The sequence below is a fragment of the Priapulus caudatus genome, unplaced genomic scaffold, assembly GCF_000485595.1.
Source record: "Priapulus caudatus unplaced genomic scaffold, Priapulus_caudatus-5.0.1 Scaffold62, whole genome shotgun sequence".
NCBI lineage: Eukaryota > Metazoa > Priapulida > Priapulimorpha > Priapulimorphida > Priapulidae > Priapulus > Priapulus caudatus.
This window is the reverse complement of record NW_014577123.1, coordinates 251,875-261,492: the sequence shown is the minus strand read 5'-3', so window position 1 is coordinate 261,492 and position 9,618 is coordinate 251,875. Positions and strand designations below refer to the sequence as shown.

At 43.8% G+C, this 9,618-nt stretch overlaps 1 protein-coding gene across 1 annotated transcript in view; it reads right to left on the bottom strand.

The window, feature by feature from the left end:
- Positions 1–9,618, bottom strand: part of LOC106821182 (hemicentin-1-like) — a gene marked incomplete in the record, with an annotated part of 105,359 nt that overhangs the window by 57,245 nt on the left and 38,496 nt on the right.

Below are 9,618 nucleotides of genomic sequence, written 5' to 3'. Positions count from 1 at the left end.
AAAGAAAAAAGAAGAAAAAGAAGAAAGAAAAAAAGAGAAAAAGGACAGAGAAGAAAAAAAGAAAAAAAAAGAAAAAAAAAAAAAAAAAGAAAAGAAAAAAAAAAGAACAGAAACGAAAAAAGAAGAAAGGAGAGAAAAAGAAAAAAAAAAAAAAGAAGAAAGAAAAAAAAAAAAAGAAAAAAAAAGAAAGAAAAAGAAAAAAGAAGAAAAAAAAAACAAAAAAACGAACGAAAAAAGGAGAAAAAAAAAAAAAAAAGGAAGACGGATAGAGAAACGGAAAAAAAAGAGAAAAAAGGAAGAGAAGAAGGAAAGAAGGAAAAAAGAAGAAAAGAGGAACAAAAGAGAGAAAAGAAGAGAAAAGGAAGAGAAAGAAGAAAAGGAAAAAAAAAAAAAAGAAAAAGAGAAAGGAGAAACAGAGAAGGAAAGAGAAAAAAAAAAAAAAAAGAAAAAAAAGAAAAAAAAGAAGAAAAAAAGAGAAAAAAAAAAAGAAAAAAAGAAGAAAGAAGAGAAAGAGAGAGAAAAAAAGGAATAAAAATACAAAGAGAAAAAAAGAAAAAAAGAAAAGAAAAAGAAGAAAAAAGAAAGAGAAAAGAAGAGGGAAAAGAAAAGAAAAGAAGAAAAGAGAAAAGGAAAAAAAAAGGAGAAAAAGAAAAAGAGAAAAAGAAAAAGCAAAAGAAGAAAAAAAAAGAGAAGGAAAAAAGAAAAAAAGGAAAAAGAGAAAAAAAAGAAAAAAGAGAAGGAGAAAAGAAGGAAAGGAAGAAGAAAAAGAGAAAGAGAAAGGAAACAAGAGAAAAAGAAAAAAGAAAAGAGAAAAAGAAGAGAAGGGGGAAGGGAACAGAGAGGAGATGAGCGACCTGTCATGCATATATCCTGCACCTGCTACGCGCGTCCCCAGGAAATGACTACTTGTCGCCGTTCAATCACAGGTAACACCTTTCCCGCACCTACCTGTTTGTCATGTGCCTTATCTAACCAGCGATCAGGCCTGGGTGCCATTCCCTCCAGCATTGTTCGGTCACAAAGCGTGTCCCTTGTGTGTCGCAGGCGAATCACGGAGTGGACAGCGACCACTGTCGTGTGGCGCGTGAGAAATGTCAAGCTATTTAGAGGAGTAAAGATGCCAGTCGTGCGGCAAGAATCAGCTGATAATCACGACCGAGTGCAAAGATCGTCAAGACTGCACGTAAATCCACGGCGCAGATTTCACGACTAATGAACTAACATGACCGCGCGATGCATAGTCGGCAGCAAAGACGGTAAATTCGGTATAGCAGCCATGCATGATCAACCGTGACGCATTAGTGAGCAAACGATGAGCGCGCGTCTTAGAGCATCACGACAAGCGTTTTCGCAAGTCTTCGGTCGAACGTTTTCGAATCCGAGAGAATTCGTCATCCGTTCGGCGTCCGAACCGATTGATCACAGTTTAACGGTCGCGACATAAATGTAAGCGCACTCCTCTACGCCGTCGATGCTGCAGCTGTGCTGATTTGTATTAATTAGGATCAATTCATGCGCTGACAAAACGCGCTTATAGCCAGATGTAGTGACCATACATTGGCCTACTATAATTCGTCTGCACGAATTCCTAACTGTCAAACTAAATCCGAGACAACTGACTGTAAAAGCAGTATGTCGGATATTTCAATCGAAATGAGTGGATATATATATATATTATATATATATAATATATAAATAAATATAAGCAGGACTCCATGCGTCGCAAGTGGCTGAGTAATGTGAGCAGTGACGTGTTTCGTAAAGTAGATAGAACAGATCGTTCTCCCATCACTCCTAGGTATCGATCAACGCGCTCTCTCTCTCTCTCTCTCTTCTCTCTCTCTCTCTCTCTCTTCTCTCTTCTCTCTCTCTCTCTCTCTATATATATATATATATATATATATATATATATATATGTGTGTGGTGTGTGTGTGTGTGTGTGTGTGTGTGTGTGTGTGTGTGTGTATGTGTGTGCGTGCGTGCGTGGCGTGCGTGCGCGCGCGTGCGTGCGTGGTGCGTGCGTGCGTGCGTGCTCATGGACTCTATTTGTAGACGTAGCTGCCTCCGTCTCTGTGAGAGGAATAGGGAAGCTGCACATTGCATCAAGTCGTAGGCTTTCCGCATATTTTCAACATCAATATGCTTTTGATGTGAGCTGTTCATCCCACTTGTGCTGTTCAAAACAATCCTGCCTGTTTCTGTACAATAGAAAATGGACATTTAATAGTTTTGCTCTGTACAACGCGAAACAGGAGACATAATATAACGCAGCATATACTTGCAATGCTGGCGGCGCTCGAATTTATTTGGCAATAGTTGCGCACCATGTGGAAAAAAACCTCACCTTTAATTGCCAGCGGGGCGACGTATTGATTTTTTAACAGTGCTAATCGTGGCTGTGTAGAATTACTGACGGCTATTATCTGAAAAATAACTCAGGCGTTTGCATTCACAAACTGTTAATCAGTATTCACATCGCACAGACAGCTAGAAGAACATTGCCCCGCTCATTCTCCTATATTACTCACAAAAGGCAGCAAGAAAAAATCAACAATAGCCATGGCGTTTATCGATCGCATCGTAAAAAAGTACGTGATGGAATTATCGATGGTAATCCGTGTTTTCTGGCTCCGTTGCTTCAGTCGAAGATGACGGCATACATGAATACTGAGCTAATATTCGTGTTCCATTATTTATAAAATATCTGGATCAATTTATCGAAATACAGTCACGTTTCTCTACACGATTTCCCGTTTACTAAACGTTAGTAGACGCTGTGAGTGCTTGCCTCCAGTATGCGCATTTTACATCGCTCGCGCACAGCGCTTTCTTGGCTAACGTCTCCCTCGTTCTCAGAAATCATTTTTTTCGGAGATCGCTTGGCGTGGCTACATGCTGTTTACAACACTCTCGCAAAGTCTCGCGAAGGAACCGCAATATTTCTCACGGATAGTCATTGTCTATCTACTCCTCCTCGTGCGACACTCCATCGCTTTCATCTTTACGCGTGTCCTTTTCCCCCTGAACCCGGGGAGCGCTGCATCGGTTGATTTGGCGGGTCGGGGCGACGTACGCTCACACGCACGCGCGCGCCACACAGCGAGCAGTGTGTGAGACTCGACCAGATGGCCAACGTAAAACAATAGGCGGACGCATCACCAGAGCTGCCGACGGCTGCTGTCGGCGCTGTCATCGTCGGCGTCGGCTGCTGTCGTAAGTGTCATCGTCGGCGTCGGCTGCTGTCGTCAGTGTTATCGTCGGCGTCGGCTGTTGTCGTCAGTGTCATCGTCGGCGTCAACTGCTGTCGTCAGTGTCATCGTCGGCGTCGGCTGCTGTCGTCAGTATCATCGTCGGCGTCTACTGCTGTCGCGGCGTCGGTGTCACTCTCGGTTCTCGCACATGCAGCAGAGGAGAGCGAGATCCTATAGCGACGACGTTCGTCTTTGGTGAACATAGTTGTAAACTCTTCATATCCGCGATAAGTAAAGGTCAAGAGCGACAGGAGCGCAGCAGGGCAGCAGCAGCGGCGCATGCTCAGCAGTGTACTCTCAGGCGTTCATGGTCGCGCCATCGCTAGTACTGCACGCTACCTCCCGCAGTATTTTTACACCCTGGTATTTTTTTAAATTAAACTTGGTACCCGCAGCGGCCGCGAACCGCAAGGCTGAAAAACTGTACTAACCAACTATATAACATCAATTATATAACACTATAACACTAACTATACCGAGCGCTATGTGCAGTGTTCCGTCGCCGTGCCCCACGTGGATTATCACATCTTACTGCTTCTGAGGGGGAACTTTATCCTGCCCAGACGCATCCTTCCTTCACACGCGCGGGCAAGGATAGGGACTCGCTCCCCGCGTGGTCTTTACCTCTTATTAGCTTACGAATTACACCAGCTGCAACAACGTGCCAATCTACTTCAGAACTTCTTAGAAAAGATTATAAGGGAAGCGACGTCTCTCGACTAATAACGGCGGAGATATTTTGGGGCAATTTTATTAAGTTTTAATCGATGATGATCAACGTCACACAGCGTCGGCTGGGCGAGGCAAAGAGCGATAGCAGCGCCGTACGTAAACACGGTGGGAATAAGACGCATTAAAATGCCACAGCTCAACGTATTGATTGCAAGTCCGAGAGCGGTTGATCAAGATAACTTTAGCATCAACTTGAAAAAGGTTTCATGGTTGACTGTATAACTAGATCGTTCGTTCCTGAACCAGCTGCTTCTGGTGGCCAATGCAAGCGCGGCGACCTTAGCCATAGATACAAAAGTGGGATCAGCATGAAATTACAGCCGCGGTGAATCATCTGATAGCAAACATGGTGTGACTTCACGCCCTCCCTCCTGGGGCTTCTAATATATTATAGCCACACGTGGTTTATACGAAGCGGAAGCGAACGCCATTATTTTACTTTTGTTTTACATCGGCCCAGCGGATGCCATGCTTCAGGGCGTGTATGCATGTGTAAGGGCGCACTACGACTGCCTTACTGCAAAATACATATTATTTTGATAAAAAAGTATATAACCCAGCAGAGCAGGTTGTTGTATAAAATAGACTATAATATAGTATAGTATAAGGAGTGAATAAAAACACACATATTATCATTATACATTATCACATTCACTTATTACATTATTACATTATTACATTATTACATTATTACATCATATTTACATTATTACATTACACATATTATCACAACTTTCATTTCAATTTTTATTCACTTCGGGTAGTATGGCTACAATGGTAAGTATGTAATTCTACTCTTTCGGGTTACATATTTGATATTACACATCATTACTATCACCAACACCAATGATTCTCCTATCAACAGTAGGTGTCCTGAAAACAACGCACCGTCGGATGCAACGGTATAAAAAACACGTGCTTCAACCGATGTCATACGATTGATTTTTAAACATAGTACGCGGAAAAAAAACTATACGAAAAAACAAACCGCGGTCGAAAAAAACGCCCTTCAACGGCGCGCGATACTGTGTAATATAAAACAATGACAGTACGAGAAATGGCGTGGTTAGCTTTGATCAATTGATGTCTGTGTCTATACTAGCCAGCTATGTAGGCTATACTAGCCCTACACGCGGAAGGACGCGCGGCAGAAGGAGGAAAATCTTCATTCGCTTTACGCTCATCGGATATAACACGACTAATTTATAATAATCAGGCGCCGGAGGAGGGCTTTCAGGCCAATTCCGCTTCGGGCCCTCAAGACCTGAGTCACGTACAATATATTGACTTCCAACTTGTCGTTATTGCTCGAACGTATATAGTCAGCAAGAGATTGCTGCGCTTGTGCGCGCGTGCGTGCGTCACGCATAGCTCTCGTGCAGGACCGCGACCGCCGCGGAGACGTGGGTGCACGCCGCGTGTATTTACATGCAAATTCGTGTTACCTCTAACCGAATTTGTCGCAATTGGTATCGCTTACAATGACATCAGTATGGATTGCTATCCGCAAGCAACTACAACACACACACACACACACATATACACACACACACACACACACACACACACACACACACACACACACACACACACACACACACACACACACACATACACAAACACAAATACAGAACACACACACAGCACACACACACACACACACGCACACACACACGCGCGCGCGCACACCCACACACCACACCCACATACGCACATACGCGCACTGGAGCGCGTGCGCGCACCCCGCGCGTTACCAGCGTGGCTAGACCACCATGGGTGCGCGCGTAAATAGCATGTGCTTGTCAAGCGAGGGCTATGATTTGAGCGCGTGTGTATATAATACGTACATACGCCCCTCACTGGCCGATAAATTATCCGCTTCACATTCGCACTCTCATCCGACCACAATAGCTCACATGCAGCCAACGTTCGTCAAAAGATAAAACGTATATAATATATAATACAGACACCCACACACACACACACACATATATATATATATTATATATCTGTCCATTGCATATATATATATAATATATTATATAATATATGTATACAGTATAATATATAAAATATATATATAATGTGTGTGTTGGTGTGGTGTGTGTGTGTGTGTGTGTGTGTGTGTGTGTGTGTGTGTGTGTGTGTGTGTGTGTGTGTGTGTGTGTGTGTGTGTGTGTGTGTGTGCTGTGTGTGTGTTGTGTGTCGTGCGCGTGTGCGTGCGTGTGTATAAAATTACATAGAAATACGTTGTATCTTCATGTGTATATGTTTTTATACATATATATATAGATATATATATTATATATATTATATATATATATATTGTACGAACACAGACGCTAGATCCATACAATCAAGAGCGTATAAAGAAGGCCTTCTTTATACGCTCTTGATACAATCAAGTTTTTGTACAATCAGTGTTTGATCGGCTAAATGATCTTATGTTGAGCTCGCGATCTTCAAATAACACATTTTGATTGATCAACTGTAGTGTAAAACACCCTGTGACACATGCTTATCTTACCCCGGGATCTTGCACTGTGTCACATGCATAGTATCTCTATTATCTACTCTTGATTTTATTCGAGACGAAATATCGGGCATAACGTCATGTATTGATTATGGGCGCAAGCTACGCCCTTACCCGAATTAGACCCGCAATAAAAAGATTTAATCGCTACACCCTTACTGAATTCCCGGGACAGTAAACGACGTTGAAAATGTGTCAAATCAATACATAATTAAACCTGTTTTAGTTGGAGATAACAAATCCACTCTGCCGTGTGGGAAAATTCACTTAGGTAAGCCGAACAGAACACTGAATGGAATCTACTCGAATCCATATAATAAGGATTAAGGATTAATTTTTATTATTATAATAAAAATATATAATAATAATAAAACGCTTTATTATTATAAGGATATAAAAGCGGGCAGTCTTACAAACAAACTGAATACACTGTTCCTATAACCTTGTATGACATTCCCATGTTATGACACATGAGCTATGAGACACTACGTCGCTCGCTATCCAAACATAGGATTGTTCCTAGACCGTTTGCACATCGAACAGTGATATTCACGATATGTGTATATACGACAGGGGTACCGTAAAACCAATTATTGGTGTTATTATATATTGTATAATTATATATGTGTTTACATGACATACATACATTGGATTCCATTGCTCCGTAAAGTATCAGCACAATTATGAAAACAAGATATCCGACTTGGCGTCGGTTACATTTTATATAGCGTTATTATCACATACCAACTGGGTTCATGTGAAACATAGGCATACGCATTAAGGAACGTATATCTAACCTGGAGGGAACTTGCGTGTTTAGAGTATAAGCATGCCTAGTCCAGCAGCAGAGTCTATTTTTGGACCAAGCCAAAATTCTCTGATAAAATTTCGTTACTCTACTAACTAATAATTAGTTTGAGGTGTCTATACCGATTTTCCAAGTGGGTGTAAGATTGTAACCAGGTGTATATCGACTGCATATTGTGATACGACATACCATTGCCTGGTATGTCAATGGTACACAGCCGGCTATTGAACAGGTTGCCGACCTAGTATTTATCTTTCCGGTTGTGTGTCCACTATATATATACTATAGTATGTTCGAGTAATTTATGGCTTCACGCTAACTCTACTGAATGATCTAAAGCAGGAAAGCTGTTGAGCTGCAGGTACGTCTGTACCGCCTGTGAACAAATGTGATCACATGACAGTTAATCTCGTGTGTGGTGACGAACGTGAAGATCTGGGTCTACTGACGTGGTTCGCTTTAAAAATCCACGCGTTTAAAAAAAAATTACCGGACTTCTTCAGTCTCAAAAAACACAGTCACGTGCAGCGTTACTATAGCCTGCGTGTATCCCTTCGTACGCACGCGAGCTCGCTTGAATAACTTGCCCACTCCAGGGTAACGCATACAGCACACAAAACGGTCGCGTAAATGCCAGAATATGTGAAGCCGGTAACACACAGGTCGCTTCCCACGCCGGGCTTTAGATACTCCCAGACGTTCTTCCGACGGTTGTACGCCCTGTGTTACTCGCAACATGTGGTTCGGGTAATGCGCGAAATGACGTCATTCGCGTCGGACTCGCAGTTGATTGTTGAGCAGCCATTGTTTCTGCTCATCAAGCTTCACACGCGGGGGCGGGCTTGGTCACGTGACCGCTGGCGTGAAGTCGTACGACATCCGCGTGAGCTCACGCCTTTAAAGCCCGATCACACGCGCGTAAATTCACGCACGTGCCGTGTCACGGCGTCTGTGTGGGCTCACGCTCACGCCTTTAAAGCCCAATCACACGCGCGTGAACACACGCACGCGCGGTCTCACGGCGTCTGTGTGGGCTCACGCTACGCCTTTATATCTGGATCACACGCGCGTGAACACACGCACGCGCGGGCTCAGCGCTCCTACGTAAGCGCACGCGCGCGCAGCCTCACAACCTGTCCATGCAACACACACGCGAGCGAGCCCTCCCTCGGGCCGATCGTCGGACTTTGCCTGATTCGCCTCGCCCAATCGAGAATGCACCCTCCAGCGGGTGCTTTTCCCGTGGTATCATCACATTTTCAATTCAGCAGCAATTTGAAATTGGATCTGCTACATTACTCAGTTGGTGCGTGCAATACGTCTTGATCGGGTTTAGCGCAGACGTGTACAAACAGGAGCGAGCCAGATCATTGCTTTAGATCTGTTCTTGCCCGCTGTAGTAACGTACAGTGCGTTCCGAGATTTATTGGGTGTCTCATACGGGGAGACAGCAGCATCCAGAGCGCGGTTTACAGCATATATTATCATGTTTATATCATCCGTACTTCATGCTTGCTTCCTGTGGGCAGCTAAATAACGAGATACGAACGCGGCAGCCTTTTCACTTTTGCCATTTCGGCCATCGACAGGCCACGACGAATCAGCGTGATTCGTGCTGCTACGCCGGCGCGCTCCTACACGTAACATAATGTGACGCCTGAGGAAATGCAAACACAATCAGTATTCGTGTTTCTTTTGTCCGCCACCCCAGCAAGCAGCTGTTGCCAACGCCAAGCACATGCAAACGCAGTTTTCGTCCACTCAACGACCTGGGCGCGCACACACACCTTGTAATTTGCTACTACTGTTACTATACACGCGCAAATCGGTAGAGCGGTATCACATTAACACGCCCACACTCATGACAGTGGGTAAGAGCTTGCGCAATAACAATTTCCAAGATATACGATTTATTAATACAGCTCAGCCATACAACTAACCAATCGTGTAGTTCATTTATTGATAATTTCTCTCTTTCTTTCTTTCTTTATTATTATTTAAGCCTTCATGAGTTCTGTCTTTATTCATTAAGTATGATACTCACTACTCACGACACACGCACACTTCCACGCGATCCTTCCATCCGTCAGTCCGTCCGTCCGTCCGTCTGTCAGTCATCAGTCAGTCCGTCCGTCCGTCAGTCCGTCCATTCGTTCGTCCATAAACCCACCCATCCACCCAACCCATCCATCCATCCATCCATTCATCCATCCATCCATCCATCCATCCATCCATCCATCCACCCACCCACCAACACCAACCAGCCACCCACCCACCACCCACCATCCATCCAT